Source organism: Scyliorhinus canicula, chromosome 1, assembly GCF_902713615.1.
Source record: "Scyliorhinus canicula chromosome 1, sScyCan1.1, whole genome shotgun sequence".
NCBI lineage: Eukaryota > Metazoa > Chordata > Chondrichthyes > Carcharhiniformes > Scyliorhinidae > Scyliorhinus > Scyliorhinus canicula.
Window position 1 is genome coordinate 155,720,902 of NC_052146.1, and position 17,760 is coordinate 155,738,661.

A 17,760-nucleotide genomic window follows, 5' to 3' on the forward strand; every position below is an offset into this window, starting at 1 on the left:
AACTTCATGAACAAGTGAGTGCTCTTTGTGTACAAATCATACTACACATTTAGATGTTAAATACGTTTGATGTTTTAATTCCTACTCTTCAGAATGTTTGGAGAAAACATTGCTAATTTAGTATCAAATGGTGCCTTTAAATTGAACTCCGTGTGGGTTCCATTGCATGGGTGGTGGAGCAGTTTTACACTAATTGCTGAATTAGGTAAATGCAGTTGCTCTGTTACAATAACGCTCCATTGTCCCTTTCAACAAACTGGGGACAACCTGGCAGGTCTGTATTCAGTCAATAAGAATTCAGCTGCGTCATTTTCTCATACTGGAAACAGAGGGCATTGAACTTGTGATGTGGAACGTGATGGTTTGACTTGCATTAATCATTTACTAGCAATTCTTGGGTTGAAAGGATGCTGACAACATTGTCAAAGTCTTAACGACTGTGGACCCAAGCCGAAGTTAGCCACTCTCAGCAGGTACAGTGAGGCCAGGGTCCTGCTTCGTATGCTGAGTGAGGCAGCTGCTGGTCCTGAATTGGCTGGCGGATCCTAAAAGGGAGGAGGTGGGGCTACACTAAGAAGCCTCGGGTGCAGTCATTAAAAACCACTCGTGTTCAGGGGCAGCTGCTTCACAAAGCTCAGAATGCAGCTGTGGCTACTACAAGACACAACTTGAAAGGAGCCCGAGAGAGCAAGAAACACTCAGGTGAGATGTCAGGGGAGAAGGGAGAAGGGAGATTCACTGGCTGGGAATGGCTTGATTTGGTAACAGCATTTGAATGGAAAGGGAAGGGAAAATGATTAGGGTGCAAAAGGGAATGAGAGGATTAGATGGGGAGTGGAGAGATGTAGCAAAGTGGAAAAGGACAGAGTGGGGGGAGTGTGAGATGAGTGTGAGAGAGTGGGAGCCAGGAGAGGGTACTGGCAATGCAGAGCCTAGTCATAGGTCAGGGAGCCTGTTAGCCAGGATTACAAAATAACTTCAGTGATATTCGTGTTTCCAGCTGCATTAATGAACGACAGGATGTAATTTTCGTTTAAAGTTTTAAGACAGTCAGCATTCTGTGCTTTGAACCCATCTGAACACTTGAACCCAAATTAATTTGCTTTACTTTTCAAAATTGGACTAAGAAATGATTAAAGGAAATGATTTGTCCTCCTAATTGTTGTCAGCTGCAGGTTTGTCACTGTTGATGGTATCTGTTGTGGGGACGTGTCCTGTGTTGTGAAGGATGGTGAACTGTTTTATTTATTAATACAGTGTATGGGACTGCTAGCTGTTCCCTTCCCATTACTCCCCCCTCCCTAAATCCTGAACTTTCTTTTCTATTGTGGTCTGCAGCTTCTTGTTGGGCATGGGTTCAGAGTGCCAATCCCCCCCCCCCCCCCCCCCCCCCCGACCAAGCCAAAGTTGCCATTCTTTGCGAGACAAGGCAGCAGATATTAACAGGTTTTTATTTTGTGCTATGAGGGAATGTGGGCATTGTTGCTAGCAAGGCCAGTACTTGTTGCCCAATTGCTCTTGCGAGGGCAGTGGTGAGTTACCTTCTTGATCTGAGTAGTTTGGTCCATTTTAGAGGGCAGTTAAAAAGTGAACCACATCACTGTGGGTTTGGAGTCACATGTAAGCCAGACCAGGTACGGTTGACAAATTTCCTTCCCGAAGGGACATTAGCGAACCAGATGGATTTCGAACAACAATTGATGGTGGTTTTCAATTGCAGATTATTAATTGATTGGATTCAAAGTTCACCAGTTGCTGTGGTGGGATTTGAACCAATGTCCCCGGAGAGTTAGCGTGGGCCGACGGGAATACTACTGCAGTGACATTACCACTATGACACTGTCTATTCAACCACAGGACTTCACAACTTGTCCTCAGTTGATATCCAAGGAGCCGAGCAGGATGGGAAATAGGTTCAGGAGCTGAACCTTATTTTGTTCCCTCCACTGGCATGGGGGCACTGAGGCAAATTGTGGCAATCCAGTCATTGGTTGGATTTAGATCTGTTATCTTGGCAAAGGTCAGGGATCAAACCTTGTCCCATAGCTCAGCAGCTGATGACAGAGTGCTCTGAGTCGTTGGGGTAGGGGGCCAAGATCTGCTTGACAGTTTTGAATTCCACAGTCATAACATATGGTACGCTTCAGGATGAAAATGTGAATGAGCGATTCAATGTGTAAACCTGTTGGGCTGCAATATTGAGTTTGACTCACCAGCTCTATTTACTCAAGAGGGCTGATGATGTTTGTTTTTGCTGGCTGAGTTAAACTCGGACAATGGATATCCTCCTGGTTCCCATGGTGTTAGCCCTTTGTGATATTTGTGCTGATAAATCCTGAGAATATCAATGGGATTTCTGTCTTCAGGAGCGCAGCAGATGGCAGGAAACCCCAAACTGAGCTTGGAGCAGGCACCAGTCAGTCTACTGACACCTGGGCCGCAGGTTTCCGGCCGCAATCGCCAGTGGGATTGGAGGATTCCACTGACGGCAAACCCTGCCACAGACCTCCTGGCAGCATAGAATGGGAAATCCGTTTGACAGTGGTGGGATAAGAAGATCCTGCCACCAGCCAATGGCGAGCCACCTCCGTCGTGGTGAAATATGCGGGCGGGAAGGGGGGAGGGAGGGGATGCGGAAAATACTGCCCCAGGCTGAATTTTAGCCCAAATTGTCCTGAGCTCCAAGAATAGAAGGAGATGAACCCTTGTCATTGGTGGCAGCCATGTTTGATTCTGGTTTACGTGACTGAAAAAATGAATTTGACTGATAGAGCATTTTGAAAGAGCTCTGTAATTAGTGTCGCTTCCTTGCTCTTTCCTCACAGCCCAGCAGAGCTACATACAAATTTGATGAGATGGTGGTGTACTGATAATACCACTGGACTAGTAATCCAGAGGTCCAGGCTAATGCTCTAGGGGATATAGATTCAAATCCTATCACAGCAGATGATGGAATTCAAATTCAATTAATAATCTGGAATTGTGGGCGGCAAGGTGGCGCTGTGGTTAGCACTGCTGCCTCACGGCACCGGGTCTCAGATTTGATCCTACATACCTGCCCTGCAAACCTCCACTTTTCAAACCCTCCTTTCATGGGCATGGCCCCCCCTCGGGCCCTGATCCTTGGCACCAAGGCATCCTTGCACTGGCACCCTAGCACCTGGGCAGTGCTCCTGCCAGCTTGGCAGGGCCATCTGGTCACCTTAGCAGTGACCGGGTAGCAGTACTGAAGTGCCAGCTGGGAAGGGCTAAGGTGCCCACGTTCTAGGGGGAGGACCGAGGACCACCCTGCATTGACCCTGACCACCCAGGGGTCTACAATGGCCCAGGAGACCCCGGGTGTTGTTCCGCCTGGTCCACGTTTGGAATCAAAGAAGGCCGGTGTATCCCGGATGAGTAGGTCTTAAGCAGGTTTACGATATACTTCTGGGAATGCTCTTTTGTCCCGCCCCTTTTGGATAGAATTCCAACTCCGACGTCCCATGTGACTTGGGTGAATCCCGTGAGGCACGAAGACTGCCGGGAGACCCGCTGGAGGGCTCTTCTGACATTCTGAAAACATAAAGCTTTGGTATTTCTAAAACATAACTTTATTATGAATACAATATTGAATTTTTAACTTCACACCCAAAAAGACCACCCCTTAACGCAACAATACAATTTCCCATTAAACAACAAGAAAAGAAACATACAGCTCTTAATCCATTTTAAGATCATCAGGGCATAGAGTAATACTTGCTTTATAAAACAGATCTGGCTGAGGTTAGAACCCGTTCAGGCTCTGGCAGAATGCCTTCAAATAGCTGTTTCACTTCTTCCTTGACCTCTGAAAAGATTGTTCTGTTTTAAAATAGTATTATTCTTTTTTAAACTATTTCACTTGGAAAGAATTGCGGACTCAGTCAGGCAGATCAGAACTCAGCTCCTCGCTCTCTCAAAAATTCTCACTGCCTCTCTGGCCTCCACCCAACAATCTCTCCAAGCTGAGAAACAAATGATCTCTGCAGGCTGCAGAGGCACATTAACTCCCCAGGGACCTCCCCAGTTGAACCATAGTTCATTAGCTTGGACTGAAAAACACATTGCCTCATCAATTTCACCTGCTATTCCCTACAACCAAAACAAAATCCTTTCTAAAACCATGATCACTGCAGCCACACATTATACCCCTTAGGCGTTTAAATCTTAACTTATCCCAATATTCTTAAAGTACTCCCGTCATCACACTGGGTACTAAAGGAGGTGGTCTTGGGAATAATGGATGCTTTGGTTGGCATCTTCCAAAATGATATAGATTCTGGAACAGTCCCGGAAGATTGGAGGGTGGAAAATGTCACCATTTTATTCAAAAAAGGAGGGAGGGAGAAATCAGTAAATTACAGACTCATTAGCCTAACATCTGTAGCAGGGAAAGTATTAAAGTGTATTACAAAGGATGTGATAACAGGGCACTTAGAAAATATTAACGGGATTAGGCAAAGTCAACATGGATTTAATAAAGGGAAATCGTGTTTGACAACCCTACTAAACTTTTTAAGGACTTAACTAGCAAAATAGATAAGGGAGAGCCAGTGGACCAATTGGATTTTCAGAAAGCTTTTGACAAAGTCCCACTGTTATGAATGTAATACATTTATATATATTGATATGTTGTATTTTATATCTTTTGCAGTAATGTTTTTTAAATCCTGGATTTAGGAATATGTATTTGTTGTAGTAATATTATTAAAGAACCTAGATGAAGGTATCAAGATTCTAGCTGGAAAGGGGGCAATTGAGATGTCATAAAAGTGAGTTCATCATTCATTCCAAGCCTGTATGTGTTTACAAAGAGAAGAGTAAACACTCTTCTCTTAATGGACTTTTGTTTATGGAAAGAGTAAATAATTTGAGACATTGACTGAGGTAAGCACATCTAGAGATTTGAGTGGGATAAAGGTGATGCCATTAAATGAAATGAAAATTGCTTATTGTCACGAGTAGGCTTCAATGAAGTTACTGTGAAAAGCCCCTAGTTGCCACATTCCGGCGCCTGTCCGGGGAGGCTGGTACGGGAATCGAACCGTGCTGCTGGCCTGCTTGGTCTGCTTTAAAAGCCAGCGATTTAGCCTTGTGAGCTAAACCAGCCCCTTAATGGGAGGAACCAGGGGCAGAATTGTTTGACAATGGGCCCATGTCTCCAGGCCCGTGAGAAAATGGACACAAATCACTCTGGAGTTTCCTGGAGAAAGCCCAGAGTGATTCTCCATTTTCAAGGGGGCTAGCAGGGCCCCAGAGTAGTCCACGCAGCTCCGGCTGCCGATACGGGGCCCTGCACTTCCGGCCACGGGACCGCACATGCGCGCGGCGGCGGACCTGCGCAACACGGCGGACCGACACAGCGAGCCGGCCCCGACTATATAGGCCCCCTCCCAGATCACCGATTGGTGGCTCCTGATCGTGAACCTGGCCGTCCTGGAGGCCCCCTCCGGTGACGGACTCCCCCCGCCCCCACCCTGCTCCGAGATCCTGCCGGGTGGAACCGTGAGTGAACCACACGGCGGGAACTCGGCTAGTTGTCGGCAGAGAATCACCTCGGGGGGGGGGGGGGGGGGGGGGGGGGGCTCTTTCAATGGTCCTTGACCGGCGCTACGTCATTGGCCCAATTCCCTGCCCCCATGCCGAGCCCGATTGCTGCGCGGAGCCTCAGAGGTTCCCGGCCCAGGTCTGTGGCAGGCAGTTTAGTTTTTAGTTTTGCTGGGAGTTTGAAGCTGAGCAGCAGCTTTTGCCAAAGGCTGTAAAGTTTAATTTTAGTCTTGAAAAAGGCTGCCAGACTTGCAGCTGGTGCCTGAAAGGATTTCTCTCTCCCCTCAAGCAGTATTTCCAAAAAATCTCGATTCAAGTGTACCTCAAGTAGCCTTGGGCGGGATTCTGCCGTAATTGGCAGGGCGGGCAACTCCGGCAGGAAGGAGTGGCGCGAACCACTCTGGCGTCGGGCCGCCTCTAAAGTGCGGAATCCTCTGCACCTTCAGGGGCTAGGCCGGCCCTGGAGTGGTTTGCGCTGCGCTGGCCGGCGGGGAAGGGGCTTGGCGTCACGCTGACAACGCCGAAAGGCCTCCGCCGGCTGGCGCGAGATGGCATATGCGCTGAAGCGCCAGCGTGTGCTGGCGTCACCCCAGCACATGCGCGGGAGGTTTAGTCTCTGCATCGGCCATGGCGGAGGACCACAGCGGCCAATCCGGAGGAATAGAGTGCCCCTACAGCAGAGGCCTGCCCGCGGATCAGTGGACTCTGATCGCAGGCCAGGCCACCTTGGGGACACCTCCTGGGGCCAGATCCCCTCACGCCCCCACCGAGAACCCCAGAGGCCGCCCGCGCCTGCAGGTCCCGCCGGTAAGGACCTACTCTAATTTATGCCGGCGGGACTGGCAAAAAACGGGCAGCCACTTGGCCCATCGCGGGCCTGAGAATTGCCGGGGGGAGCCGCTGCTAACGGCCGCCGACCGGCGCTGTGCGATTCTCACCCCCGCCATATCCTGGCGAGGGCTTGGAGAATCCCGCCCCTTGTGTTTGCTAAATTTATAAGTGGCTTTTGACCTTGAATCATAAATTCTACAGTACAGAAGGAGGCCATTGAGCCCATCACCGACCCTTCCAAGGAGCACCCTACCCAGGCCCATGCTCCCATCCCCGTCGCATTGCATCACACCACAGCCCCAACCTATTCACCCCCCCCCCCCCCCCCCCCCCCCCCCCCCCCCCATTTCTCTTCCCATTTAGTCTTGATCCTCACCACTTGAATCACATGGCCATTCTGTGGGAGATGTGGGTTGCTTCCTCTTTCTGTCAAGGTGAAGATCCCCAGAGTGATTCTGTCCAAATCTTATTAAAGGGACAAAGTCGATGGTATAATACATCAAATGGCCAACAATCAGCTCAGCCGCATGTTTTTATAACTCCCATGACTGAATCCAGAATAAACATACTTCAATCTGTATTTCCTGGTGTCAGTAAATCATTGCTTTCACTCATTTTTGTCACCTGCTTCTTATTTGAAAGTTAAATCCATGTGAAGTTTCCATGCACCCCAAAAACTGGTCACTCCCAAAGTCTTAAAGAATCATCAGGAGGATGTGTGTGTCTACTAATGTCTACCGCACAAAGTTCAACTGCTGATAGAGGCTTCATGTTGCAGCCAATTCACCAATGGCTCCATCAGTTCTGCTCTTCAGCAGTCCAGGTAGCAACTCCAATCGAAGTTGCTTTCATTCAGGAGGGGAGCCAGATTTCTTCTCATTGCCAGGGGAGATTGCGCGCAGTGGGATTCTCAGCAGTGCCGCTCCCATAATGTGGCCGATTGTGTCAGTCAATTGCCCCCCCCCCCCCCCTCACCAGCAATTTATTGGCACCACGAGGTGCTGCAACCCTGTGGGCAGACTATTGGGTAAAAGCTGATAGCCTCCCAGTGGGGAGTTCCTGGTGGGGGCCTTGCTCTACGGCCCCTTCTTGGCCCCCCCCAGGGATGGCCTCCTTGCAGCAATGGCTTCCCCCGCAGCTACAGTGCTGCCAGTGGAAGGTGAACCCGCACCCTAATCTCTGGAGACTGTCATAATATCCACTCATGTATATAATGAGATGAGACAGGCAGTGATTGACACACAGGATGACCAATGAACACACAACACAGAACAACCAATCACCAGACAGGACACCACCACTATAAAGCCCACGGGGCATTAAGACTCTCTCTCAGGACCCAGCTACTGAGACAGTCCGAGTGCACACGTTAGTGAGCATTATTGCCATGTGGTAGCTAGTAGGTCTGGTCGAGCCAGTAAGAGGTCATCAGTTGGATTAGTAGAATGTCAACCCACAGCTGAACATGTACAACAGTCCATAGTTAAATAAAACAGTGTTGGATCATCTCCTGTGTCAGACGTTTGTTTCTAGCTTCCCTACATCCAGTTGCAGTCAATGTCGAACCAACCTGCCTAACACATCATGGTACCAGAGTGCTATTAATCCTGCCGAACTTACCTTGAGTGAATCTGCAGCGACCAGCAACCGGCCATCCAGCGACATGGAAGCCTCCTCCGCAGCTCCGCATCTCCGGCAACCTCGCCGCCAATTGGAAAATCTTCAAGCAAAAGTTCCTCCTGTGTATCGAGGCCTCCGACCTCGAGGCAGCATCGGATGCCAGGAAGATCGCGCTATTTCTCTCGACCGCGGGGGATTACGCCATCCACATCTACAACTCGCTTACGTTTGCCGATGGCGAAGACAAGACGAAGTTCAAAACAGTACTGCTAAAATTCGACAGCCACTGTGACATTGAAGTGAATGAGAGCTTTGAACGGTACATCTTCCAACAGAGGCTTCAGGGTAAGGATGAACCTTTTCAGTCCTTCCTGGCCCATCTCCGCATCCTGGCGCAGTCATGTAATTATGGCTCGACGGCTGATTCCATGATCAGATCGTTTTCGGGGTCCACTCTGATTCCCTGCGGCAGCAGCTCCTCAGAATCAAACAGCTGACCCTTTCCGTCGCTATCGAGACGTACGTAGTCCATGAGCATGCCAAGAATCATAACTCCCACATCAGGGTGGCAGAAACTGTAAAACTGGCCTCCCACGAGGCAGACAGGGTGCAGGCCATTGCAAAAATGCAAGGCCTGAGCATTGAAGAGAGTGGCCGTTTCGCACACTTTTCCCGGGTCCCTATGCATGAATGCCATGACCAGGTGGACGACGAGGCCGAAAACCCTAATGCGCAGGTGCGTACGTCGGCCGACCGCACTGCGCATGCGCGTTCAAGCACGGCATGTCAGCGTTATGACCTGTCCGAATTGTGGCTCCCCCCATTTAAAGCGGCAATGTCCAGCCAAAGGACGGCGATGCCTACAGCTGAACATGTACAGCAGTCCATAGTTAAATAAAACAGTGTTGGATCAACTCCTGTGTCAGAGGTTTGTTTTTAGCTTCCCTGCATCCAGTTGCAGTCAACGTCGAACCAACCTGCCGAACACATCAGGGACGATCAACCTGGTTCTAGCATGGAAATATAATAAACCTACCTGTCTTTGAGGGTGACTATTGGAGGTGCCAACTTCTTCTTCCTGTAGCATCGGCCCTGGCCACCTCTAACAGTGGCGCTGCCAAGGCTGCAGTGCTGCCAGCCCTCTGATTGGGCAGGCAGCTCTGGGAGGTGTAACACCATCCTCAATTGGCCAGCTGCCACCCAGGGTCCTAGTGCTCACCTGTTTCAGTTTGGGTCCCATCTCTAGTCACAACATTCGGTTCCTGACCTTTTATATAAAACTCAGCCCAGGGTTTCACAGATAGGAGTGAATTTGACAAACACAGACAATTGCATCCATTCAACAGTAACAACCTGCACTGATTTAATATCTCAACAAAGTGAACTATTTCAAACTGCTTCACATGCATCGTTATGGGACAAAAATATTGACACTGTGTTAAGGAAGGAGAGATTAAGGCAGGTGACCAAAGGCTTTGCCAAAGGGGCAGATTATAAACAGCATCTCACAGGAAGACACTGAAGTGGAGTAGTGGAGGGAATTCCGTGGCTTTCGGCCCAGGCTGTAGAATCAAAGCCAGCGGATGAAGTCAAAACGAAGGCGTGGAGAGGCTGGAGGTTTCCGGCTGGTCCTGGATGATGAAATCCCGCCCCACCTTTCTTCACGGAGAGCATTCATTGACTTTGCCCAGTTTCATAACTCTCCCCTCATTCACCTACTGTCCCAGCTCTGCCCTATTTATACTAATGAGCAAATCAAATTGAAGTGATAGCCCCTGAAAGAGGCACTGCAAGAAAGGAAATCATCTGTAAAGGAACATTTTGAATTACATCAAGACATCTCCCAACTAAGGCAGAGTTGGTTTTAAGGAAGTTGGGCTGCGATGGAGAGGGGTGTGGGGACGGACATTGAGGCCATTTGTTGCGATGATCCTCTGTCATCTAATGGGCAAATTGGCACACTCAGTAACACTCAGTAACTACAATGGCTGGTACAAGAACTGAGCCAGCCTGACTGCTGGACTAGGTTAGATCATCAAGATTAGATTTTCATCAGTTAGATTTTCTAAGTGGGCTGTTTTTTCTTTAAATCTGGTTTTATGTCTCTCCCAGGGAACTGCATGGCTTCCAGGTTGGGTGGGGAGTGTCTGTATTGACATGCACTGTCAATTGCAGTTTTGTAGGGCAGCACGGTGGCCTAGTGGTTAGCACAACCGCCTCACGACGCTGAGGTCCCAGGTTCGATCCCGGCTCTGGGTCACTGTCCGTGTGGAGCTTGCACGTTCTCCCGTGTCTGCGTGGGTTTCGCCTCCACAACCCAAAAATGTGTAGAGTAGGTGGATTGGCCACGCTAAATTGCCCCTTAATTGGAAAAAATAATTGGCTAATCTAAATTTATTAAAAAAAACAAAAAAAAATTGCAGTTTTGTGGGAAAGGCCAAATGCACCAGTGGGTCTTTCCTGTCAGTCAATGTTCGCCTGCTTATCAAGTGCTCCAGGTTCGGTTTCCATGTTCCTGAGAAATTGCCAAATGACAACTGAGGTGGACTTCCAGGTGCTATGAGTGTCTCAGGCTTAAGTGGGGAGAGATTCCGTTTTCTCCAGATTACTATCCAGTAATGTGCAGTTTGAAAGAGTGTGTGGATATTAGATGAACATCTTGTTTGTGTGATGCCAATAAGATCTTGGTAAATGCAAGCATGGAGCTCTATGGAGAATTATCAGGTTTTTATCAGGAATCTGAGACTTGGGACTGTGAAGGCTTGGCAAAGATCCTCCATCAGTAGCGATAAGCAGAACGCAGACAATTTGATGTTATCAACTCTCTCTGCTCTCATTCAGTGGTGTCTAAATACAGGCATCACGTGGCTGGCCAGACAGCTGCCAAGTGCAGTTGTAAAAATAGGCTTGTGTGACTTTACACATTTCCTGCTAAATGGTCTCAGACTTGTTAATTATGCTCCATTTTAACATGCTGTGGAGAGGAAGGAAACTAATTCCCACCGCACTCCATTAGATAGCAATGATGCTGTCATGGCAACATCTTTTAACAGGAGTGATAATTTGTGACCTGGAAGCAGTACAGAAAGGAAAATTTGTAATTTCTTTAAAATGTGTCAAGAACCTGAATTGTTTCTAAGAATGTTTGAAATGATTTTGCAGGGTTTGCATCAAATGTAAAGAGACCAATTGCAATTTTATTGGATAATAGAAAATATTGGGTCCATGTGACCTAATTGCCATGTGGCTGGCTGACCCAAAGGAGAGCCACAGACACAAAGGAGGACTACAAGCAGGAGAGCTGGAGGGCGAAGGCAATCAGAACATAGATGCAGATTCAAAGAGAATGCAAAGAGAGACTGAAAGACAAATACAGAATTTGTCTGAGTTGAAACAAGCAAAGCTCTGTTAAAATATTGATTTTCTGTTTAGCAGTAAAATGAAAAGAAGTTCTTAGGGGAGCGATACACGAGCAAGCTAACAGGGGTAGTCCTAAAAGGTGGTTGACTAGCTCAGGAGTGTGAAAGTGTTTGTATCAACCAACCAGATTGTGACCCAGGTGTTGGTTGATTGGTTGAGAAGGAACTCTGGGAAGTTCCACCATCAGATCTGAAGTGACCTTAGTGAGAGAGGGTGGGTAGATGTGCATGAAAATGGTGCTAACTGTATCCAGGGATCTCAGATGGAATAACCTGCCAGTGAAGGCTGAATCAATTGAGTTGGAAAGAGGGAGATTGCATGTGGTGTTACATATGTGTGGGGAATGATGAGGGTGCTTGTGGTTGTGAAAGATGGATTTTTGTTATATCAACTATTTAAAAATTATCTTTTCATTTTAAGTATCTCTTGCCTGCTAATTCATGTTTAATTTATGTTGATTCTGACTTGTTTGAAGTATAAGTTGTAAAACGGGAAATCTTGTCGTCAATTTCTTCATTTTGGGGTCTATTGTAACTTTGGTTATTGTGATGTATGGTAGGACTTGTACTACAGGTACGTCGGTAGTCCTTGCCTGCTGGCTCCGCCCAGTAGGTGGAGTATAAATGTGTGTGTGATCCATGCTGCAGCCATTTCACCAGCTGCTGTGGGAGGCCACACAGCTTAGAGCAATAAAGCCTCAGTTGTATTCAACTCTTGTCTTTGTGCAATTGTTCATGCATCAATTTATTGCTCTAAGATTTTCAAAAGATGGACCTCCATATCAAGCCGGATCGCCTGCAGCTGGATCCACAATCAAGTGACGCCAAAAGGGACTTTCAGCACTGGCTAGCTTGTTTCGAGGCGTACATCAACACGGCGCCAAGCCCTGTCTCGGAGGCTCAGAAAATACAGATCCTGTACTCAAGGTTGGGCTCCAACGTCTTTCCGCTGATCCAGGACACGCCAAACTACGCAGAAGCCATGACGCTTCTCAAAGTAAATTACGCTCAGAAGACGAACACGCTCTTCGCCAGGCACGTACTCGCCATTCGCTCTCAACTCCCTGGTGAGTCCATAGAAGACTTCTGGCAGGCCCTAATCCCAGTCCGGGATTGTGACTGTCAGGCCGTTATGGCCACGGAACATTCAAACCTCCTTATGTGGGACGCTTTTGTTACGGGGATTGGGTCGAACCTCATACGCCAGCGACTGTTGGAAGGGGCCACGCTTGATCTCGCAGAGACAAAGAAGCTAGCGCTCTCTATGACGGTCACCTCGCGCAACATTCAGGCCTACACCCCTAGCCACGCGGCCCACCCCTCCTACGCATCGTGGACTCTACAGACGGCCACCCCAGCGGGGGCCATACCCAGCCAATATGCCTGCGCCACGCTTCAGCCAGCGAACCCCGAGGGTCACCGATGTTACTTTTGCAGCCAACAGAATCACCCCCGCCAACGCTGCCCGGCCAGCGTTGCCCTTTGTAAGGCTTGCGGTAAGAAGGGGCACTTCGCCGTGGTGTGCCAGGCCCCTGCAGTCGTCGCTATCTCCCCCACCCCCCTTGTTTAAGGACCATGGGCGTTGCCATCTTCACCTACCCGGACCACGAACAGCCAGTGGGCGCCACCATCTTCTCCCCCCACAGACCACGCGCGGCCAGTGGGCGCTGCCATCTTCTCCCCCTCAGTCCACGCACGGGCAGTGGGTGCCGCTATCTTCCCCTCCGCGCAACACGTGCGGCCTATGGGCACCGCCATTTTGTTCTCCTCAAGATCTTCAGGCGCCGCCATCTTGTCTCCCCCACGGCACTTGGGCACCGCCAGCGTTCCAGGACCTGTGCCCCCCAGGCTCCCCATCATCCGACACCAGTGACGACCGACCACGACTCGCCTCAGTGACCATCGACCAGTTTCGTCCACACAACCTGGCCACCACATCAACCAGCGTGAAAATCAACGGACACGTGACCTATTGCCTGCTGGACTCTGGGAGCACCGAAAGCTTCATCCACCCGGATACGGTAAGGTGCTGCTCCCACGCGGTACACCCCGCCAACCAAAGAATCTCCCTGGCCTCCGGATCCCATTCCATGGTGATCCAGGGGTACTGTACAGTCACACTCACGGTCCAGGGTGTAGAATTCAGTGGCTTCCACCTCTATGTCCTCCCTAACCTCTGCGCTGCCCTACTACTCGGCCTGGACTTCCATTGCAACCTTCAGAGCCTAACCCTGAAATTCGGTGGGCCCCTACCACTCCTTACTGTGTGCGGCCTCGCAACCCTAAAGGTCAATCTGCCTTCCCTCTTCGCAAATCTAACCCCAGATTGCAAAGCCGTCGCCACCAGGAGCAGACGGTACAGCGCCCAGGACAGGACCTTCATCAGGTCTGAGGTCCAGTGGCTGCTTCGGGAAGGCATCATCGAGGCCAGCAACAGCCCCCGGAGAGCCCACGTGGCAGTAGTTAAAGCTGGGGAGAAACACAGAATGGTCGTGGACTACAGCCAGACCATCAATCGGTACATGCAGCTCGACGCGTACCCCCTCCCACTCATATCTGATATGGTCAATCAGATTGCACAGTACCGGGTCTTCTCAACGATAGACCTCAAATCCGCCTACCACCAGCTCCCCAACAGTAAATCGGACCGTCCGTACAATGCCTTCGAGGCAGATGGTCGCCTCTATCACTTCCTCAGGGTTCCTTCCGGCATCACCAACGGGGTCTCGGCCTTCCAAAGAGAGATGGACCGAATGGTCGACCGGTACGGTTTGCGGGACACCTTTCCGTACCTAGACAACGTCACCATCTGCGGCCATGATCAGCAGGACTACGCGCCAACCTTGCCAAATTTCTCCACACCGCCTACAACAAGGCGAAGTGCGTGTTTAGCACGACCCGCTTAGCCATCCTCGGCTATGTGGACAAGAACGGAGTTCTGGGGCCCGATCCCGACCGCATGCGCCACCTCATGGAGCTCCCCCTCCCCCACTGCCCCAAGGCCCTCAAACGCCACCTGGGGTTCTTTTCATACTACACCCAGTGGGTCCCAATTTATGCAGACAAGGCCCGCCCACTCATACAGTCCACCCATTTCCCCTGACGGCGAGGCACAACAGGCCTTCGCCCGTATCAGAGCCGATATCGCCAAGGCCGGGATGCACGCAGTAGACAAGACACTGCCCTTTCAAGTGGAAAGCGACGCATCAGACGTCACCCTAGCCACCACCCTCAATCAGGCAGGCGGACCCATGGCATTCTTTTCCCACACCCTTCATGCCTCAGAAATTCGGCACTCATCTGTCGAAAAAGAGGTCCAAGCTATTGTTGAAGCTGTGCGGCATTGGAGGCATTACCTGGCCGGCAGGAGATTCACTCTCCTCACTAACCAACCGTCGGTAACCTTCATGTTCAATAACACGCAGCGGGGCAAGATCAAGAATGATAAGATCTTGAGGTGGAGGATCGAGCTCTCCACCTACAATTACGAGATGTTGTATCGCCCCGGTAAGCTCAATGAGTCCCCAGACGCCCTATCCCGAGGTACATGTGCCAGCGCACAAGTAGACCGACTCCGGGCCCTGCACAACAGCCTTTGTCACCCAGGAGTCACACGGTTGTACCATTTTATAAAGGCCCGCAATCTGCCCTACTCCGTTGAGGAAGTACGGACAATCACCAGGGACTGCACGGTCTGTGCGGAATGCAAGCCGCACTTCTACCGGCTGGACCTGGCACGCCTGGTGAAGGCCTCCCGCCCCTATGAGCGCCTCAGGATTTCAAAGGGCCCCTCCCCTCCACCGACCATAACACGTATTTTCTCAGTGTGGTTAACGAGTACTCCAGATTCCCCTTCGCCATCCCATGCCCCGACATGACGTTTGCCACCGTCTTCAAAGCCCTCAACACAATCTTCGCTCTGTTCGGCTTCCCCGCCTACATCCACAGTGACAGGGGATCCTCATTCATGAGCAATGAGCTGCGTCAGTTCCTGCTCAGCAGGGGTATCGCCTCCAGCAGTATGACAAGCTATAACCCCCGGGGAAACGGGCAGGTAGAGAGGGAGAACGGGATGGTATGGAGGGCTATCCAACTGGCCCTACGGTCCAGGAACCTCCCGGCCTCACGCTGGCAGGAGGTCCTCCCTGATGCACTACACTCAATTCGGTCACTACTGTGCACCGCTATGAATGACACATCCCATGAACGTCTCTTTGCCTTCCCCAGGAAGTCCACATCCGGGGTGTTGCTCCCGACTTGGCTCGCAGCTCTAGGACCCGTCCTGCTCCGTAGGCATGTCCGACTCCACAAGGCGGACCCATTGGGGGAGAGGGTGCAGTTGCTCCATGCGAACCCCCAGTATGCCTACGTGGCGTACCCCGATGGCTGCCAGGATGCTGTCTCCCTCAGGGACCTGGCACCAGCAGGTTCCACACACACACACACACCCCTCCGACCCGGCGCCACCCTCATCTCCCCCGGCGCTCCCCGCAGCAACCCCCCCGGGACCATCTGTCCTCCCCCTGCCCACACACGAGGATGAAGAGGATTTCGGCATGCTCCCGGAGTCACCGAGGATCAGACCAGCATTGGCATCACCGCCACCACTGCGTCGCTCCCAGCGGCACATCAAGGCACTGGACCGGTTGAATCTCTAACTGGTCCACTGGACTTCAAAACACATTTTTGTTTCTCCAATATTGTAAATATATAACTCATTTGTTGTATATTGTTCTCACCACCCACGGCGGACTCAATTTTAACAGGGGGTGAATGTGGTAAACCACTGTTGCACCTATATTAGGTGATGTACGGTAGGACCTGTACTATAGGTACGTTGGTAGTCCCTGTCCGCTGGCTCCGCCCAGTAGGCAGAGTATAAATGTGTGTCTCCTCCATGCTGCAGCCATTTCGCCAGCTGCTGTGGGAGGCCACACATCTTAGAGCAATAAAGCCTCAGTTGTATTTAACTCTCGTCTTTGTGCAATTGATCGTGCATCAGTTATTTTGGTTTACAGTTCTCTCATGGTATCGTAACAAAACATTTATTTGGCACATTCGTGACATGGATTGAAAACAGTGCTGCTCAACACGGTGAAAATATCAAGTGCATCAGGTGCTGAAATGTGTCACCACTAATGGCTTTGTTAGTTTCCCCAGTGGGTAGTTGGCTGATACTGACCAGAAAGGAACCAGCTATGATCCCCAGTCTCACCCTGTTGGTCTGTTCACTGCTCCTTCATCCTCCCTCCAGTACACTTGTTGCTAAATCATCACCCTCGTCCTGGTTCACTCTTCGCTCTCAAGTCAGTGGCTTGCAAGTTCTGACAAAAAGCTAGTCGAATTGTTCATTGCTTTAACCATGTTAAACAATACCTTGGCCTTAATTCTCAGCTAATTTCTGACATTATACACTATACAGTAGAATGAAACTCGAGTATCCATGTCTCCTCCTCCGCACCCCTCCCCCTCCCGCCCCCTAGGGCTTGGAAATACCACAATGGTTTCTTTGTTATTGTGATTGAAACCATAGCAAAGCTGTTGCTATAACACTCCTTTCTATAACCCCTAGCGTTCCATTCACTTGTCCTCCAATCTCCTGTCACACTGCATTTTCTGTCCCATTTCCCACCCTTCCCTCTGTAACCACATTGCTTCCATGTGACATACCCCATGTTTGTTCCCCTGATTACCCAATTCCTCACTGCATAACTATTTCTCCGAGCTCCCATGTTTTGCCAACATTGGTAATGGCTCCCTCTGTTGACTTCTTTCTTTCAAAACCTTTCTGATCGATGCATTCCTCCTCTTTTCCATGGCACTGCCCTTATCACTCAAACTTACCAGAACTCAGCCAGAGCCTATTGAACAGCTCCTCCCATTCTGCCTTTGCTCAATCATCCTCGAGTCCTTCAAGAATCTACCGTCGACCTCCTCTTCTTTCTGAACTACATGCTGCCCTTTTGTAACATCACCTGCTGACATAGGACCAGGTTCAGAGCATATATTGTTACATTTGGCTTTAACTAACCATATTCACCTCTCACCTTTAAGGTTGCCAATATAACTTGGGGCCAGGGTTGAGAAGAACTTTACCCAGATGGATTTCAAGAACACCAAAGGCACTCTCTTCAGTTACCACTTTAAATTATACACCTCTAATATTAAATCCTGCCCCTCTCCCAGTTGCTCAATCAGAATCTCCAAAATGAACCCAAAGTGTGGCTTCAAATTCTAAATCCATTCCACACTGAATCAATCCATTTATACATGCATTAAGGTCTGAATAACATTCAGGCTTGGGTTGGTAATGGAAAGTGACATT

The 17,760-nt window shown here is 49.9% G+C and overlaps 1 protein-coding gene across 2 annotated transcripts in view; it reads left to right on the forward strand.

Annotated features, from left to right (window-relative positions):
• The first annotated feature begins 450 nt into the window (after nt 1-450).
• eva1ba (eva-1 homolog Ba (C. elegans)) overlaps nt 451-17,760 on the forward strand; it is a 111,015-nt gene continuing 93,705 nt past the window's right edge. For both annotated transcript variants that reach the window (XM_038801470.1, XM_038801479.1), the window contains exon 1: nt 451-702. The gene's annotated coding sequence lies outside the window, so the exon portion shown is untranslated. The remainder of the gene's footprint in view (nt 703-17,760) is intronic.